The 18,442-nt window shown below is 43.6% G+C and overlaps 1 long non-coding RNA gene across 1 annotated transcript in view; it reads left to right on the top strand.

The window, feature by feature from the left end:
* The first annotated feature begins 681 nt into the window (after positions 1 to 681).
* LOC142829150 (uncharacterized) overlaps positions 682 to 18,442 on the top strand; it is a 114,090-nt gene continuing 96,329 nt past the window's right edge. The window contains exon 1 of the long non-coding RNA XR_016349668.1: positions 682 to 13,130. This is a non-coding gene — a long non-coding RNA (uncharacterized LOC142829150). The remainder of the gene's footprint in view (positions 13,131 to 18,442) is intronic.

Here is an 18,442-nt window from a genome sequence, read left to right on the forward strand (position 1 = left end):
AACTCATGAGCAAATCTAGTGCTCATTGTTTACAGTAACTGCATTTTGAATGACATTCACCTCAGGGCAAAGGAGCAGCAAAAGGACTATGCATCACTCATGTATAACATAAGCCTTGTCTTTGGTGCTTAAATAGGACCTAGCTATTGCATAGGTGTTGGGCTGGCCTGTTAACAGATATGACTCTGATGTCTAGTGAAAACAGAACCGCATTGGCTTGCATGTAGCATTTACCAATGCATTGAAGCAGGCTACAACTGTCTAGGCTGGGTATGTGCACGCTGGCAGTTTGAAAAGAGCTCTTCCTTTCAAGAAAAGCTGCACTTGAAAATGAAAGTGTGTGTTTGTGTGTGTGTGAGTGTATGTGTGTATGTGTGTAATCATTTTCAGTATGTTAGTTAGAGTTGCCAGATGGTTTAACCAAAAATACCGAACACCCTCCCCCCCAAACAATACCAAAAAACCAACACACCGGGAAAAAAATTCTATTGAGGAAAAATAAGGGGGAAGACCAAAGTTGTTGAGCAAAATAAAAGGAAACCCCGACAGCAGTTATTAATCATGGCCCCTCTAAGAAGAGGTTTTTTTGCCGTTGGCCATTCTGTTTTTCTGTTTCAGCCACAAGACAAGCCCTTGCGGAATCAGGTAAGCGGGAGGTGAGGGGATTTTCGGGGGAGGGGGGCCTAGTTGCTGAGTGTGTCATAGGGTTGCCAGGTGTCTGGTATTTTCGCCTCCTGGCGGGGGAAAAAATTAAATACCGGACATTTTAGGTGGTGAAAATACTGGACTGTCTGGGTCAATACCGGACACCTGGCAACCCTAATGTTAGTCCAAGATGGCTGTCACAATTGTTCCTGCAGCTGAGCTATTGTCTGTAACAGGAACATGTGACTGAATTGAAATATAATTGCAAAGTGTTTTTGAGAAATGAGAGCTCATTTGAAAGGTGGTGCTTAATGCCTGAAGTAACAAGGAGTGTTTGGCACATAACTAAACTGACCATTTTTAGAATTTCAGAGGCTGTGAAGACCCTAAATAGTTCTGCAAAGGCACCTGAGTCCATGTGTGCAGTACAGCCTGCCACTCCAGTCCTGCACAGATTTGCCATGGGCACCTTAATCTCATCTGCAGCATCTCCAAGTATTCTCATCTTTGGTCTCTCCATATTTCTGCCAATGCAGCTCTGTTTTCACTGTCTCTGCTCCCTCTTATTCCTGTCCTGCCTTCACTACTGCTATGGCATCAGTCATGATCTTCAGCACCCTGTTATGCCAGTTGTCTTCTATTTAGAAACTGTTAATCATTCTGAACTATTTATGGGTTTTGTGTCTTAAACCAGGTTTGAACTCAACTCCTCAGAGGTGAAAGCATAATGCCTTATCGAGTGTGCCAACCAATCCTGTCTCTAACCTAACAATATTTTAATCACAAAATCCAACCTCAAAACCCACAGCATTTTCAGTTACTGTATTTCATCACCACACAACTGAAAACTACTCTTTTTTTTTTTCAACCATCCTTGTTTTTTTTAACGTGAATCATAAACCATGGAACTTAACAGATGGAAAAGACCTTGACACAAATCCCCTTTCAGTTATGCTTGTGCAAATACTTCAGTGGTATAATTCCAAGTGCAAATACACAGACATGGTATAACAGAGCAGAATCTGCCTGTAAGGGTATGTTTATACTACAAGGGTATTTTGAAATAAGTTATTTTGGAATAATAACTCCCCAAATAGCTATTTTGAAATAGCAAATGCACTCTACAATGAAGCCTTGAAATTAGTCTGAGATCGACTCCCCTAATGTGGACACGTTACCGCAATTTAGAGCTCCAAGAAGCACCGGGGAGTAATTACTTTGAATGGGCCTGTGAAGGAGCTATTTTGAAATAGCAGCAGTGGAGCATCCACACTACCGCTATTTTGAAATAGCAATTTCAAAATAGGCATTATTTCTCGTGAAATGAGGGTTTATTTTTCCAGAATAAGAAGCCTGTTATTTTGAAATTATTTCAAAATAATGGATTTGCTGTGTGAACACTCACCGTGTTATTTCAAAATAGCCTGAGTTATTTTGAAATAACGCTGTATTGTAAACATACCCTACGGCATTAGAGTCCTCCTCGTGTCCATTCAAAAGGACAAGTATATATTCTTTTGCTCAGTTTTTAAAAATGTCCTAAGTGATTAAGTTTTCCCCTCTTCCTCAGAAGACTATTGTGCTGCCTAATAATAGATTTATCAATTAGGTTCTCTTTCCTGATATTCATGCTAGGTTTTCCTTTGTTTGATTTTTATCTTCTTATTCCTAACTATGCCTCTTGGTTCATCCTAAGTAACATATAATAATAATAATATTTTATTCTTCTATAGATCTGTGAGTCTCAGCGAACATTAATTTAACCTCACAAGCATCCTAGGAGGTAGGTGAATATTATTCTGTATTATTATCTGTTTTACTGATGGGAAAATGGAGACACAGAGGCTGTGTCCAGACTCAGGGCTTTTTTCGGGAAAAGTAGCCTTTTTCCGAAAAAACTTCCCCTGCGTCCAGACTCAAGCCGCGTTCTTTCGAAATTAAATCGAAAGAACGCGGCTTTTCTTTCGATAGCGGTAAACCTCATTTCACGAGGAAGAACGCCTTCTTTCGAAAGTTCCTCTTTCGAAAGAAGGCGTTCTTCAATGTAAATAGGGCTTCTTCGAAAGAGAGCATCCAGACTCACTGGATGCTTTCTTTCGAAAAAGCAAGCCGCTTTTTCGAAAGTTCAACGTGCAGTCTAGACGCTCTCTTTCGAAAGAGGCTCTTTCGAAAGTATCTTTCGAAAGAGCCTCTTTCGAAAGAGGCTTGCAGTCTAGACATAGCCAGAGAGGTTAAGTTCATGCAGGAAGGCTGCAGCAGAGCAAAGACAGGGATCTTGATCTTCTGGCTGCCAGTCCTGAGCTATAACGGCATGATCATCCTTCCTTCCATGACGTTCCCTTCCTTGTAGAATAATTGGACATTTCACAGTCTGACAATATAAATATTTACCACCTCAGTGGGCTCTGGCCATAGCTATGCTAGGGGAAGAGGCGATGTCCAAGCAACATGCTTGGTGTTCAAATTGATTAGGGGCTGGAGGGAAAGATTTAAAACTATGGCCCAGATGTGGCTTGGTGTAAATCTGAGTTACTCTAGATTTAAATCAGTGTGACTAAAAGCAGAATTTGGTTCTAAGAGCCTAAAGCTCCTCTCACTTATGCATGTATAAAAGAGAAGTATCTCCCCAGAATTAAATGGAATTACACCAGTGTAAAACCAGTGTATGAAGGGGAGAAACAGGCCCTGGATTCTGGTTATAAAAGTGTAGGAAGGTGCAACAGGACTTCCCTACTTTGCACCTCGCACTAAGGCCTGCAAGAGGTCCTAATCTCTGCTAACATGCACTGTACACCAGTAGGGGCAGATGGCAGGGCCCTATCCCCACCCCTTTCTTCTGAATCATTGGGGAGCATGTGCAGTATCCAACCAAGGGTGTTAGGGTGTTACAGTGGGTGTGTTCCCCCTGTGAACTAGGGAGCTCCCAGACACATTATGCCTCCCTGAGGTGTCTCTCCAGCACGCCCCCCAGGTAGTGCAGCTCCAGCACAGGATTATGCTTAAATGGTACAGATCAAGCTCTCAATAGGGCTTGATTACCATATGAGAGGCCGGGCTGGACATGATCTGTGAAATGTAAGACTTTTTTGTGAACCTTCCTATTTGGGGTTTTGCAAAATTAGAGTTCACAAACGCTTTTTCCTCTTGCAAAGTAAACCCACGTTTTTCTCAAGGCTGACTCACTGTTAAAACAAAATGTTTTTCTAGCTAAAGGGAAGTCTGTGCTATGTGTTAAAGATAAAACAACCGCCTCAAAGCCAGGCTGGTGTCCTACATATGGTACATACACACCATTTCTTTTTTTATCAAAATTTCTCTCTCTCTTTCTCCTCCTTTCTGTAAGCCTTTTTTTCACATTCCTTTGTGTTTATTTCATATTAATCATGGTTGTGTCTCCTTTTGTTTTATCCTGCTTTTACCAATGGATTATTTCTCTCTGCCTATTTATTCATTATTTCCTCTACTCGGAATGCAAACCCAATAACGTTTGCATTGAAGTCCAACTTTCAAATCCACGGTAGCCAGACAAACTCACCAATTCTTAATATGCAAACATAAAGAAATTGATGGGATTATTTTGTATTGTACGTGAATATAGAACTGGGTAAGAGTAAATTAAAGCAAATATTAGCTTTAATAACAGAAAACAACCTCACTGATTATTGTTAGACTGGGGAATAATTAAGTTTCTCAAGCGAAATGATTGAGTGCTCATGGCGTTTTAAAACTAGCAAGGTGTTTTGCTCCTTAATGCATTATATTGACAATCCTGCACCCTCTCCCCGAACAAGAGACTAGGTGAGTCAAGTAGGTCTTTGTCATTATTTGTATGATTCTTTATGTAGTAGGAGGTAACCCACAGACTTTGAGAAGGGTTAGAAGGTGGGTCAGAAGTTTGCTGATGATGGGGGAAAAAATTGCTTGTAAAGCTGGTATTGAGGAAGATTCCATTGAAATACACGCAGAACAGAAACAAACTGATGCGGTCAAGTAGAGTTTCAGTTTAAAAGTGGCCTACCTTTAGTTCATCACCAGATGGGAGCTTCTTTCCAGTTTCTATATTAATGATTTAAAAAAATACTTAAATATAATTTGAGTTTAATATGGCACTAAATCTAAATGTCTAATATCTGATCGAAGGATTCCCCTGGCACTGCAGATATGTTTGTAAAACCCTATTCTTGTTTGTTTATTTATTTTACAGCCCCACGTTGCTTAGAAGTACCTATTATCTATTCATCTTCCTCTGGTCATATTTGTTGTCTGTACTGTTTATCTTGCAGGATCTGTAGGGTAGGAACCAATTCTTCCTGTGTATTTTGTTCCATGATGAGTAATAACAATAAGAACAGCTACATATTTGTCATCTGTACTGTTTATCTTGCACGAGCTAACATCTTTACTTGACCAATAAGTGTAAGTGCTAGGAGCAGGAAAAGGCTAAGTCATTTAAGGGTACCACTTCCACTAACAGCTAGCCACAATGTACTGGCCTCAGTGTAGGTCCAATCCTGCTCCCACTGAAGCCAATAGGACTCTCTTATATGACTTCACAAGGAGCAGGATTTGGCCTGCTCTACTCAGTCATGGAGATGTTTGACTAATGATGTACTGTAGTGCTTTTAACTATTTGTGCAATCCAGCTCCATTGTGACTATGTATTCTGACTGTAATTATGTGGCCACATATTATTTGTTCTAAAAGACACCTCCCTTGTTCAGTGCAGAGGATGGACAGTAAATGAGGCAGAAGGTTTCAAGGACAGAAATGCTGTTCTCTTGTTTTTAATGTGCTGAGCTGGAACACAGGAGGGTGGGGGAGGAATAGCTCAGTGATTTGAGCATTGGCCTGCTAAACCCAGGGTTGTGAGTTCAATCCTTGCAGAGGCCACTTGGGGCAAAAATTTGTCAGGGATGGTACTTGATCCTGCTGTGAAGGCAGGGGACTGGACATGATGACCTTTCAGGTCCCTTCCAGTTCTAGGAGATAGGCAATCTCCATTAATTTAAAATTCTACATGCTGTTGAGCAAGACTGTATCATAACACATGCACGTATGGGGGCTGAATCTCACCAGCAATATATTAGGGCAGTATATTCTAAATATAAAAGCTTGACTTTTTAACCTTCCCATTCTTTTATTGTAGCTGTATGTATGCAGTATCCTATAGCAGTGAGAGCTTTAGACACAGACTGACTGGACAGTCTCTTTGGGCTCCACATTGCAGGAGGTGTCAAAATCTCTTAGTCTGAAGTTCCATTACTGCCAGGGCTCCGATTGCCACTGGCTGCACTATCAGTTCAAACAGAACATTCCATCCTGATCTCAGAGCACATAGGACCCACCTCCTCTGCTTCTGATCATCTCTTCACTTCACACGCAAGCTGATACTGTTCTGCATCAGATCAGGTGAACATTCCACCAGAGAAAGTGACTGAGGCTCATTTGAGCATGAGATGCCTGGGCCTTCGAGGATCTCAGTTCCAGAAGTGGCTCATGTTATGATCTCCCTGCACCCAATGGAGAATAAAGAGGTGCTATCAAAGGATGAAACTGAGGCACTAGAAAAAAAGGTAAGTGAACAGAGAATGGAGAGCAGAATGAGAAAGAGGTTGCAAACACAGTAGAGCGCCCAGAAAATGAAATGGGGTACAGAAAGGCATTGGGAAACAGGGAGGAAAACAGATCACAATGGACTGGGAGGGAGGAGAATGGAGTAAAACAAAGAGAAGAGTCAATGGAAAGAAAGGAGGCTAAAAAACTGAAAATGAAGTAGAGAAAAGAGAAGACAAAAATTTGGAGCTGGAAGAGAAAACAAGGAATAAAGAAAGATATAGAAGGGGTATTGGGGAACAAGAACAGAGTCTCAAGGATGCAAAGGTAAGAATGTGTTGATGTCATTCAGATACAAATACAGAGTATTTTTTGGCCCAAGGTAGCAGAAACCCTTAGGCCATCCCTTCTCTAAAGACACAGGGCCTATGTACACAAACACTTAGTTTATGACAGGTTGGGATGTAAATCTACTTCCCAGCAGCCTGCCAGGTACTGGTGTCTGTGAAGACCCTGTTGCTGAACACTAAAAGCTCTGCAATGTGCTTTAATCTAGCCCCTTTGAATAGGGTTGCCAGGTGTCCAGTATTGACTCTGACAGTCCAGTAGTTTCGCCTCCTGTCCAGTAAAAAATTCAGAAAATACCGGACACCTGAAATGTCCAATATTTTCAGATTTTTTTTTCACGGCCATGAGGCAAAACTACCGGACACCTAGCAATCCTACCACTCGGCAACTGGGCCTAGCCCCCGCCCAGACTCCCGACACCCCCATCCCCCTGCCCCCGGACCTCCTGCTTACCTGGTTCCGCAGGGATGCTGCGTTCTGGCTTCATCAAAAAAACAAAATGGCCACCGCCAAAAAGCCTAAAGACCAAGGGGAAGCAATGCCTTCTCTGGGTCTTAGTGTTCTACCTCTCCCCTGTTCCTATCCCTATTCTGACTCTGCAGGCACTCTGAAAGGGGCCATGCTGTTTTATTATTTATTTATTTATTTTGCTTAATAACTCTGTCCTTTTTTCCCCTCAACAACTTTCCCCCCCTCCTTTTTTTTCCCCTCAACAGAATTTTTTCCCCCAGTGTTTTTTTTTTTGGGGGGGGGTGTTCGGTATTTTTTGGTTAAACCATCTGGCAACCCTACCTTTGAAATGGGAGTAGAGCAGAGAGCACTTAATGCATGGCAACAGGGTATACACACACACACACACATTTAGTGCAGAGTAAATTGATATCCCAGCCTGCAGTGAACTGATTAGACATAGACTCTGTTAAGAACAAAGAAGGAGTTGTGGCCATTATGCCATAGGCCTCTTGGAACAGGTGGATATATCAAACTGGAAAGAGCATGGTTAGTGCACACTGAGAATCTAATATCCTGCAGTGACTCATCCTTCTCCAGGTTGGGTGTTTTCGGCACCTACATACTTTGCACAGATTCTTTTGCATTTCAGACTGGCAGAGATGGCAGTCTAAATTCAGGTCAGAAAACTGACATTTTTGCCACCTAACAGCATTACAACTCAATTCTTTAGTGCTCTGAGCTCTTAATATGCTAGGCAAGCAACACCAGCAAACAGCGTGACACAATATTGTGGCTTGGCAGACAGAGATATTAAGAACTTCCAAAAGACAAACACTTTGTGATAGAAAATGAGCAAGCATTTAATCAAAAGCAGCTCAGCCGTAAATGTGCAGTTTTACTCTATAGTGTGGGAGGAAAAAGGCATAAATCGATTCAGTGGAGCTGCTCCTTAGGCCAGATTCGCCTTTCACACTCATGTAAATCAGGAGTAACCCTCCTTTCCAAGTCAATGGATTTATACTGGTGTAAAACTTGTGGCAGTGAAAGGTGAAGCAGGCATGTATTCAGACCCAGCTGCTGAGCTTAGTGGCAAAAACAAGGTTTATACCACTGTTTACTCTGAGCCCTGCTGACTCAACCCAGCACTGGGGAGTGACGTGGAGACTGGTTTTCCGGTACATAACTAGAGACTAGAGCTGATTGGGAATTATGGAAAATGTAGTTTCTGCAAACAAGGAATGTTCCACAGGAAAAGTTTTATTTTGCTGAAGGTTTTTTTTTTAAATATTTTTGTGGGTAAAATCCACGTGAAATATTTTATTTCTGGCTGTACTGACTCAGATTGAAATATTTCAGTTTGCTGAACAGAATCTAGACATTTAATTGCAGGTCAATTCAGCATTAATCTGTGTCTGCTTGAGCTATTCTGTTGGCTAGCCTCTTGAGTGGACTTTGTCTCCCATGATGCGCTGTGGTGGTTCAACCAGAAGGTCACAGACACTTTGGGTTGGAAGTTCACGGGTCTGAGTTTCATGCTGAGATTTGATCTTGCATCCAGTGCTGACGCTGCAGTGAAGTGTTCTATGTGTGTACTTAGCACTGTGCAGAGATGTCAAACCAGTGGCTGCTGCAGCAGAGGTTTTGGTATCGAAGCTGGATATATTCTGTTGTTGAGTGCATGATAGTTCTGTATAGTCACTGCACTTCCGGTGTCTAATGCATTGCTTTGGGATCTCTGGAGCTATGAGAATTGCTTATAAACAATCCATGTTTTCCCCGTGGACAGTTGCCTCCACAGAGCAGCTCCAGGGTGATCCATCCCTCATCCATCTCCATTAGTCACTTCTTGGAAGCAAATGTTGAATGAGAAAAGTAACATGAGATGAAGAGGAAAGAAAAGTAATGCCCATGGAGCTTGGCTGCAGACTCACATCCCCCACGTGAAGAACCAGGCAGCAGACTTCCAGTATTCCAGATGATGTAATGTTAGTTTAGAGACACTGCACTCCTCTGCCTCTGTGGGCTGATGAGTAGAGCAGGCAAGGGCACATATACACACAGTCACTACCAAGGCTGCTAGCTAGAAACGGGCCTCTGTGTAAATACACAGCAGAAACCATAAACTGTACCTGTCTGTTAAAGGCTGCAAAGGAACGTTCTGCGTTTTGAAACCAAATAATTCCATTTTGCCTGTGGGTTGTGAGGAAATAGGAGAAGATGGAAGCAAGAGTCAGCTTGTTCTTCATGGAGGAAATAGCGTGAATTTTGTGATGTTTATCTACTATATATTTGAGAGAGTTCGTACATCTGTCTATCTGTTTCTCTGCATGACCATCTGTAAGTTTGTTTATTCAAGAACTCCTCCTGAATGGTAAGAGCTAGGACTACCAAATGGGTATGCAGCTTCCTCTTATCATAACCTAAAGCAAGGTCAGGGTTTGGTTGTGCCTGGGCAATGGGATGTGCATGGAATGGGATTGTTTCTCATCAAATGGAAAGGGAGGGCTGTAACAGCAGGGACCGTTATACTCCTGAATGACCACAAGGGGGCAGCAAGTGACCCAGCGCCAGGGAGTAGTGCTGCCCAGGCAGCGTAACCTCTGCTGCCCCAGCCTGGCCCTGAGGAGCAGTCAGCAGCCAGCCAGCATCGCTTCTGTTGCCAGCCGTCCCCACTCCTGCCCATAGCTCCTCACCACCTCCCCTGAGACCCCTTCACATCCTAACCCCCTGCTGTGACTCCTGCACTCTCACCCCCTGACCTTCATCGCCCACTCCCTGCACTGACTCTTGCATACCTCACCCCCCAATCCTGAGACTGTCACATCCCCAAGACACTGCCCTGATTCCTGCATCCTTCATAACCTCTGCCCTGAAGGACCTGAGGAATGCCAGGTAAATTGTCTAGTATTACATATTGCATATAAAACCTAGACCCTGAGCCCTTCTGATCATTTAGATTTGCTGGCACTTTTTTTTTTTGCAAGAGTAGTAGGCCAACCCCATTGTGTTGTCCAAATTCCAATAGAGATAATTATATGATGCCCCTCTAAACTCCTTCTACAATTTCATTCTGACAAGTCACTGCCTGTCCTCACTGTTTGAAAGTGTGGCTCTTTCGCAGCATTGCAGTTGCAGTATTCCATCCCAGAAGCCACTCCTTTCACTTGTCGGCTAGGGTGCATGTAAAGGGATTCAGTCGTGTCTCTATATTGTAGCAGTAGCAGCTAATGTTACTGTTCTTGCAGTGCAACAATGCTCCTTATTCAGTTAACATTCTTAAATAAAACTCCTCTGGGCTGAATTTTTCCACATTGGGTCTTAAACTCATGTTCATTAAGGAAGTTTCAATTAACACTTATCAGCCATGTCTGAGAGTAAAGCCATCTACCTCGCTAGTGATTCCTGCTTAATTCACACATATATTCCTGTGTCTGGGGAGGAATTTGGAAAATGCCACATAGAAGCTAAATGGTGTTTAACCAAGTGTTCCGTATGCTGTAATTCTGCCTGAAATCATGGGCGTCTTCCTGGCTTGGAGGTACCAAACTAGAGGACTCCCTCAAGAAGCATTTCAGTGGCCTCCAGGGTGGGAGGGGTGCTTCACTGACAATTATGCTCAGCCTCAGCTAGTCAAGGGATGGGATCTTCTGGGACTGATGTCGTCTCCAGTTCCAGGATGGAGGCTGCAAGATTAGAAGATATTTACTTGCAGGGCCTGGAGTAAATAGTAGGAAAAGGGGAGAAAAGAGAAAGCACTGACTAAGGAACACTGCCCCTGCTGATACATTTCCATATAAAAGCTGAATACAAGAGTGAGAGAGAACAGAGAAGCTCTTGCATTTTCTGAAGTGCTGGAGGGACTGGCTGTCTTATTTACATAAGCTCTTATGTAAACACCACAATCACCTCTGAGAGGATGGGAGCATTATCTTAGTCTGGGGTCCATAGAAATGATTTTTAACCCTTAGCAGTGGCTTATCTTGCCCAATGCACATATAAAGATAATGGCATATTTGTGATGTAATGATCATGTGGGCTGGGAAGCTGCCAGAAATGCTGTTTCTCCAAGCTACAGTAAGAAAGGCCAAACTGTAAAAGTTACCACAAAATATTTTAAGTTGTTTTCTTGACTAATTTTCTACGGGACTTTTGCTTCCTGTCCCTGCCCAGCATTTGAGATGAGAAAGTTTAGAGTAGCTTATGATATAATACCAAGGGAACTGAAAGCAAAGCCTTTTCCTTCAGGGGCCTGCAATGCTGCAGTATTGTATCCCTCCCGAGACAGAACACCAGAGCATATTAGTAATATCCTTCAAGTGCAGCTCTGCTTGGAACAGTGGTTCTGTTAACATGCTTAGGGCAAAGTCCCATAAAAAGTCAGAGATATGAAATCAATGGAATGCTGCAGACACTTAATAGGACTCTACAGAAATTGCTCACGAAACTGTGATAGGATTGAATAGAAAATCACACCAATTCTAGAGGTTTTATGCTGTATACTGTTTATTAGTGTAGCTGATAAAGAATTTAGTAAACAATATCATTGATGTTCAAGGAAGAATAGACTCTGCAGCTCACCCCTGTGCAGATGTGTTGAGTGAGATGGTGCCATTTTTTCAATACTCTCTAGTCTGGGACTCTCTGGTCTGGCAACATCTGAGGGCTGGCAGTGAAGCAGGGCTGGCAGCCAGGACGGGGACTGGCTGAGATCCTGGCAGCTCCTCAGGAGAGCTCTGACCTCCCTAGGTCTGGCAAACTCCCTTGGCAAGGGTGCAGACCAGGGAGGTCCAAACATTATATTTTAAAAATAAAACCTTACTTTCAGGGTGAGTCTCAAGACATTCTTTTCAGTGGGATTTTGTTTGAGAAGTAATTTTAAATGTTATTAACAATTATAATAGACTAGAAGATTTACCTAGGTTGCTGGGATCCTTAACTCAATTTTTGCTTTTTGGAAAATAAAATGAAAATGTACATGCTTTAATTAAATTGTTGTTCTGGACTGGGGATGAGGACTTCAGTAGGCAGGCTGCCCCCCGGGGGAGAGAGGACTACACCAGCCTTCTCTCGCTGTAGCAACTTGGAGCCAGGTGAGAAGTGCCTCTCCATGGCTGCTGCAACTCCACAGTGGGTACAGCTGGGAGAGGGGTGCATGTCCCCTGGCTGGGACAGGTCCAAGTTAATCTGTCCCCTGCACTCCCCAGCCATAGTGAAGAATGCAGAAAACTGCGCAGTGTTCGTCCTTCGACTTCCTGCAGGGTAGGCAGAACCAAAAGCCAAGTTAAGCTATTTCAACTTCAGCTACGCAATGACGTAGCTGAAGTTGCGTAGCTTATTCCAACTTTAGCTCTGCTGTGTAGATGTGGCCTGTGTCATTAGCTGATTAAGAAAAAGACCATGTAGATCATTGTTACAACCACTGTTGTATATTTGCAACAAACCGTGGCATGTAAGATGCCGGTAAAAAGGTTGTAATTTGCTGAATATGGTTATGCTGTTTGTATGCATGTATCATTTTTGTATCTGAACTTATAGGTATTGGCTCTATACCTGTATTTCAAATGTTTGCTACTGGAGTAACACCCAAGTTAGCCAGCACATCTTGAAGGGACTAGTCAAATTAAGTGGTTCATCAAGGAACACTTAACTCACATGGGAAATGCCCATCTACATTGACTAGACTTTCCTGTGGACTTTCTATAAGAAGTATAGGTAATGGCCTGCAGGTGATAGGAGGGAACCCACAGGAGCCAGAGGGTGATGGGGGAAAGAAAGGGGCATCAAAATACAAGTTCACCCAGGGCACCATTGTCACTAAGGCTGGCTCTGAGTTAATACCTCCAGCCAGTGGCCTGAGCTGGGATACTACGTGGGGAGGAAGGCTCTGAGTTACTACAGAGAATGCTTTCCCAGGTGTCTGGCTCTGGTGGGTTTTGCCCATGTGTTCAGGATCTGACTAATCACCATAATTACTCCCCCTCCCCACTTGAGACATGGGCAGAAACTCTGAATTTTTTGTGTGTTTTTCTGCAGCACGGGGCACAGGTCAGTTGCTTGTGTGAAGCGGAGTAAATGGTGGCTCCTCAGTAACTTGAGGACTTGAGTAATCCAGCCAGCTATTACAGGAGTGGGTAAGTGAGATGCTGTGGCTTGCCACCAGCAGAACAGACTAGATGAGCCCAATGGTCCCTTGTGGCTCTAAATTCTATTAATCTAATGCTTCCTTTCACACCAGTGATGTATTATTCCCTATCTTATAGTTCCTAATTCGTTAATGTAGTCCAGTCATTGAGACCAAGGATGGGGAACTTACAGCCCCGGGGCTGGATGTGGCCTCTGGCTTGCTTGGATCTGGCCTCTGATGCTTGGGGTGCCCCCCTCAGGATTGGGTCTTGGTTGTCTGTTGTTGTTGTTGTTTTTGTTACTTTTTGCTTCTCACTGGTATGCAGCCCCCAGTTGATTTTTCTGTGGGTCAGTGGCTGCCAACCCCAAAAATGTTCCCCACCTCTGATTTAAACAGAGACTTCAAATCAGGCTGTATTGTATTCTAGCCCTGTTCTCTGACACTGTTGCCCTCTGGGTTTTAAGCAAGACACCTGATCTCTCTGCCCCAGTATTCTATCTGTGAAAGGGAGATCATAACACTTCCCTGCCTACCAGGGCTTGTTGAGAGGAATAATTAAGAACTGTCTACAAATATTTACAAGTTTAATATTTATAACATGTAAAAATCCCATAGTTCACTTTGAGCTACCCTGCTTTGAAACGGGAGTAGGTCAAAGTGTACTAGGAAGCTCTTAGTGTGGTGTAGTAGAATCCACATGACCACATAGTGTGTAGTAGATTATTGTGGGGTTTGTTTACACCCCAGCGTGGCAGTTGCAAAGCACATTGACAGCTCAGCCTTTACCTTAAGCTAGATGACTTTTAAATGTCTGCTTTTTGTGTTTGCTCCTGTGCCAGCATTAGCTGTGACTACACGCACATACAGAAACCTACTGCCAATTAAGGAGCAAGTTATGAGACACTTGTCCCAGATATGCTAGGTGCAAGCTGTGATTCCCCAATTAAGGGCCTGAGCCAAATCTCTGGCTCCAAATCCCCCTGAAGTGTATGTAAAATCCTGATGTTCTGACTGGGCAGCATTTTACAATCTCCTTGCACAGATGTAAATGCCTCTGTAAGGTGAAACATGTGGCGAGCTCCAGGCCCGAGTGAGCTCCAAAAAGAAAAAGAGCAGTGCCATTTCTGTTTCCATTCCTTTGACAGATCTGGATGGTATGAGGCAAGACTGGTCTTAGTAGTGCATCTGCTTCTGGTGACTGCATGAGGTACCCAGATGTACCCGCTGCCCACTCCACTCCCCGACATAGGAACACCATCATCTCTCTGAGAGCCATGACTGAATCATAGAACACTAGGACCTCGAGAGGAAAAAAAGAGCTGTGAAGCCAAACAGGCATGAAGAGTGTTTAACGGGGCCAGGCTGGTGATAACAGTTTATCCACCTGTCGGGGGGGATCACACCAGAACTGGCAGAGAGATAGTCAAGTTTAGGCATCCACTTGAAAGCCATGTGCTTTCTGGGTGCATAGCTGTGATGCCACCAAAAAAAGAATTCCGGTGCAAAGAAGTGTTTCCTCTCAGCTCTTGATCTTCCTCCACCAGGGTCCCCAAAATCTCTTCCTTCCAGAGTTCTACCAGACTGTTTTCTTCCCTTCTCCTACCATGTACAGCTGTGGTGATATGTAGAAACCTCCTTTCACTGCATTGTCATACCCTTTCAATCCATTAGTTCTTGCCTTGATCTGCCCTGGTGCTTTATAGTGATGTGCAAAAGTCCTGAATTTGGAAATGGGCATAGAGTAAATCCCTAATCTGAAATCCCCTTGCCACCCACATGTTAGTCCCTCTATAACCTTTCTTCTTTACCCAGCGTAGACACACTCAACATTTTGGGCTAAATGGTGAATTTCAGGATGCACCAATACAGGGGTGTGGAGAAATTGGAGACGGTCCAGAGAAAAGCAACAAAAATGATTAAAAATCTAGAAAACATGACCTGTGAGGGAAGACTGAAAGAATTGGGCTTATTTAGTTCAGAAAAAACAGAGAGGACAGGATAGCAGTTTTCAAGTATCTAAAAGAGTGTTACAAGGAGGAGGGAGGAAAAAGTGTTTCTTGTCCTATCATCAGAGGCCAAGGAGAACAATGGGCTTAAATTGTAGCAAGGAAGGTTTAGGTTGGACATTAGGAAAACCAACTGTTAGGGTGGTTAAACACTGGAATAAATTGCCTAGGGAGGTCGTGGAATCTTAATCTCTGGAGATATTTAAGAGCAGGTTGGATAGAATCTATCAGGGATGGTCTAGATGGTGCTTGGCCTGCCGTGAGGGCATGGGACTGGACATGATGATCTCTCAAGGTCCCTTCCAGTTCTAGTATTCTATAATTCTAGGGGTGTACGGGTTTCTAAGCCACTGCTTTTACTCTCCTAGGCTACGTCTACACTGTGGGGCTATTTCGGGATACTAGAGGTATCCCGAAATAGCTATTCCACATCTTTTGAGCGCACCCGTTATTTCGAAATATCATGGGCTCGCTATTCTGACATCTCTGTAAACCTCGTTCCACGAAGAGTAGGGGATGTTTTGGAATAGCGCTTCATTTTGAAATAAGTGCTGTATAGACAGTGCCAATTTTTGAAATAAGCTATTTAGAAATTGATTCGAAATAAGCTACGCAATTTACATAGCTCAAATTGCATAGCTTATTTTGAGCTACGGGTGCAGTGTTGATACAGCCCTACAGAGAAAGAGAGCACCCTGCAGGACATTATTCCTCTCCTATGCCTGGAGTTGACTCTCCCCCTACCTCTCTTCGATATTCCAGCCTGCTCAGTAAAGGGCTGGTGAAGATAACTTCCCCCTGAAGGACGAGGGAATCAAGGCCCAACTTGTGACTCTCTTGGGTCAGCAAAGACATGAGCAGCCCTTTCTCTGAGCTAGTGTTAGCACCATGATCTAGCACATAGGGACATCTAGATGGTGACTTCCTCTGGGACTCAGTCCTTGGGTGGCAATTCAGATTGGAAAGGCACCAGTAATTTGGATGCTTCTGAAATTATCTAAACCTCTTCAGTTTGCAAAACTGGGCTGGAAATCACAAGAACATGCTGTGTCTCAACATTTCTGTTTTTTTTAATTTCTGGTCAGGCCAGAAATATCACAAGAAAAGCTTCTCTTTAAGCACTTTCACTTCCACTTCCAGACAGAACCAAGAAGTGCAGAGGCAGCAAGAAAATAAACCAACCAAGGGGGACATAGCAGAACATCTTCAAAATTTCAGAAAAGAATTAGGTGTCCAGGGCAAGATGACTGAAAGTGGGTGACACCTCTCTGGTGCGAGCGGAGCTTGCAGAGTTCATCCCGCTAGTGTTCCCTACAGTGGGCAGGCCAGTAATTGACTGTGTAGAGATTTCAAGATGGAGACTACACGTCTCAGCAGAGAGGCCTCAGCTTGAGTGGGCCAGGGAGCTTGAACACTCTCTCTATCCTAGAGCTGCTCTCTGTAGGGCAGAGTCAAGGCATTTGGCAGAATGATGCAGGGATACTTTCATTGCCCCAGTCCTATAGCAGTCTCCAGGGGTGTCAACCTTTCTCACCAGCCCTGACTTCACTTCTATGCAAAGACTTTTAAAAAAGGACTTGGTCTGAGTCAGAAGCCCAGGTTTTGGGGGAGGGGAATCTGCTTCCAGCTGAACAACATCCCCCATTCCTGGTGCTATCTCTGCCCCTGCAAAAGTTTGTTCTCACCCATTTCTTTCTCTGCAGCTAATTAGTAAGTCCAAGCCAGCACACTGTCTGGAGCGGGTAGTTCCCTTAATCTCTCTGTTGCTAGGGCACACCGACATGCACCAGTGGTACTAGGTCCAGCGTGATGTGGGGGATTGTGAAGAGAAAGCGCTGATCAAACAGAGTCTGATTAAAAAAAAAAAAAGAAAGCTCCAACCCTCTTTGGTAAGGCTGAAAAGTTCACAATGGGGGGAAAGCCCCTGGTGAATGATAAGGCCTAAAGGAGCTCATTAAATTGAGGCAAGCTGAGCTGACTTATCTTATCCTCCCTCAGCATGGAGAACTCTTTTATCAAAGTGGGGGAGCAGCATCACTCCTTGATGAAATGCTCTGGTTTAAAAAAAAAAAAAGTAATTATTTTCCGGAGGGTTTTTTGTAAATCGGATGTTTACACATTTTTGAAAGAGTTGAAATCCTGGTGAGAAGAGCTAGGTTGACAGCACTGCAGGCCTTCGGTTTACACCCAGGAAAGGTATTAGCAGAGGTACCATAAACCCTTCACCAGTTCTTGCCAACTGAGCCAGCCAGTTTCCTAGGGAAAAAACAGCTGTGTAAAACTATTTGAACTGCAGTGAAGTTTAGGGCCAAATCTGAATTCAAAGAAAACATTTCAGGTTTTGGGGAAAGTTATTTTCATGAAATAGCTCTAGTTCATCCATCTATAATTTCAGGTTTAAGGAGGTGAAAAGATCTGTGCATTAGAAAAGGGTGCTGCCTAGGGCAAGAGGCAATTAAAAGAGGGCTTAGGGCACGAAGGCAGTAAGACAGCATCACACCCTCTCACTTTATCATGTACTCCCAATTACATGCCTCCCTCTGCTAAAAATTTTCCATGGATCCCCTCCGGTGCTCCCAGTGGAGCCTGTGTTTTAAAAGCCACCATATCATCCTTATTAAAAAGCAAGCCGTTACTGTAAATAGTTACACTAACATTCCCTGCGTGGTGCCCTCCTTCTCTTAATACTTGCACCCCTGCTCAGAATTCCATTCTCAACTCAATGGTGCAGCCACCCCGCCATTTGGGCTGGAGTGGCACACAGAGAGCTGGCTTTGCCCAGACCATATGCAGTTTTTTATTTCACACAGATATTTTCCTTTAGTTTTTTAATGTGCAAATACTTTTTGGTTAATCCCTCGCCCCTCCTACTTTGTGTATTCTCCCCACCCCATTCCTGCTATAGAAACAAGCTGGGACCCTTGTTGCGTGGAGATGACAGTATTTTCCACATGGCAGCCCAGCCTGAGAACAGAGCCTGACTGTTTGATCTCTTTCAGGTAACAGACAATCCCTCTGAAGGCTGGTTGTAAGACAATCCTTTCCAACTGAGGGCTTTCCTCTGAAAGCGGATCAGATGTTCTCAAAAACAAGAGCCATTGGCTCTTAACTCTTTCTGACTTGGGACAAGTCTACACTACAAACTTTTGCCAGCATAGCTATGTTAGTCAGAGGTGTGATTAGGTGTGATTTGTGACATAGTTGCACTTTTGCTGCGATAGCTTATTTTACTTAGCCAGGGAATGGGGCTGGACTGAGCTATGGCAGCCAATATGTATAGCTGGTATAAGATGTGTCTACTTTCTATTCCAGC

Source organism: Pelodiscus sinensis, chromosome 5 (genome assembly GCF_052426305.1).
Source record: "Pelodiscus sinensis isolate ZL-2025 chromosome 5, ASM5242630v1, whole genome shotgun sequence".
Lineage (NCBI taxonomy): Eukaryota > Metazoa > Chordata > Testudines > Trionychidae > Pelodiscus > Pelodiscus sinensis.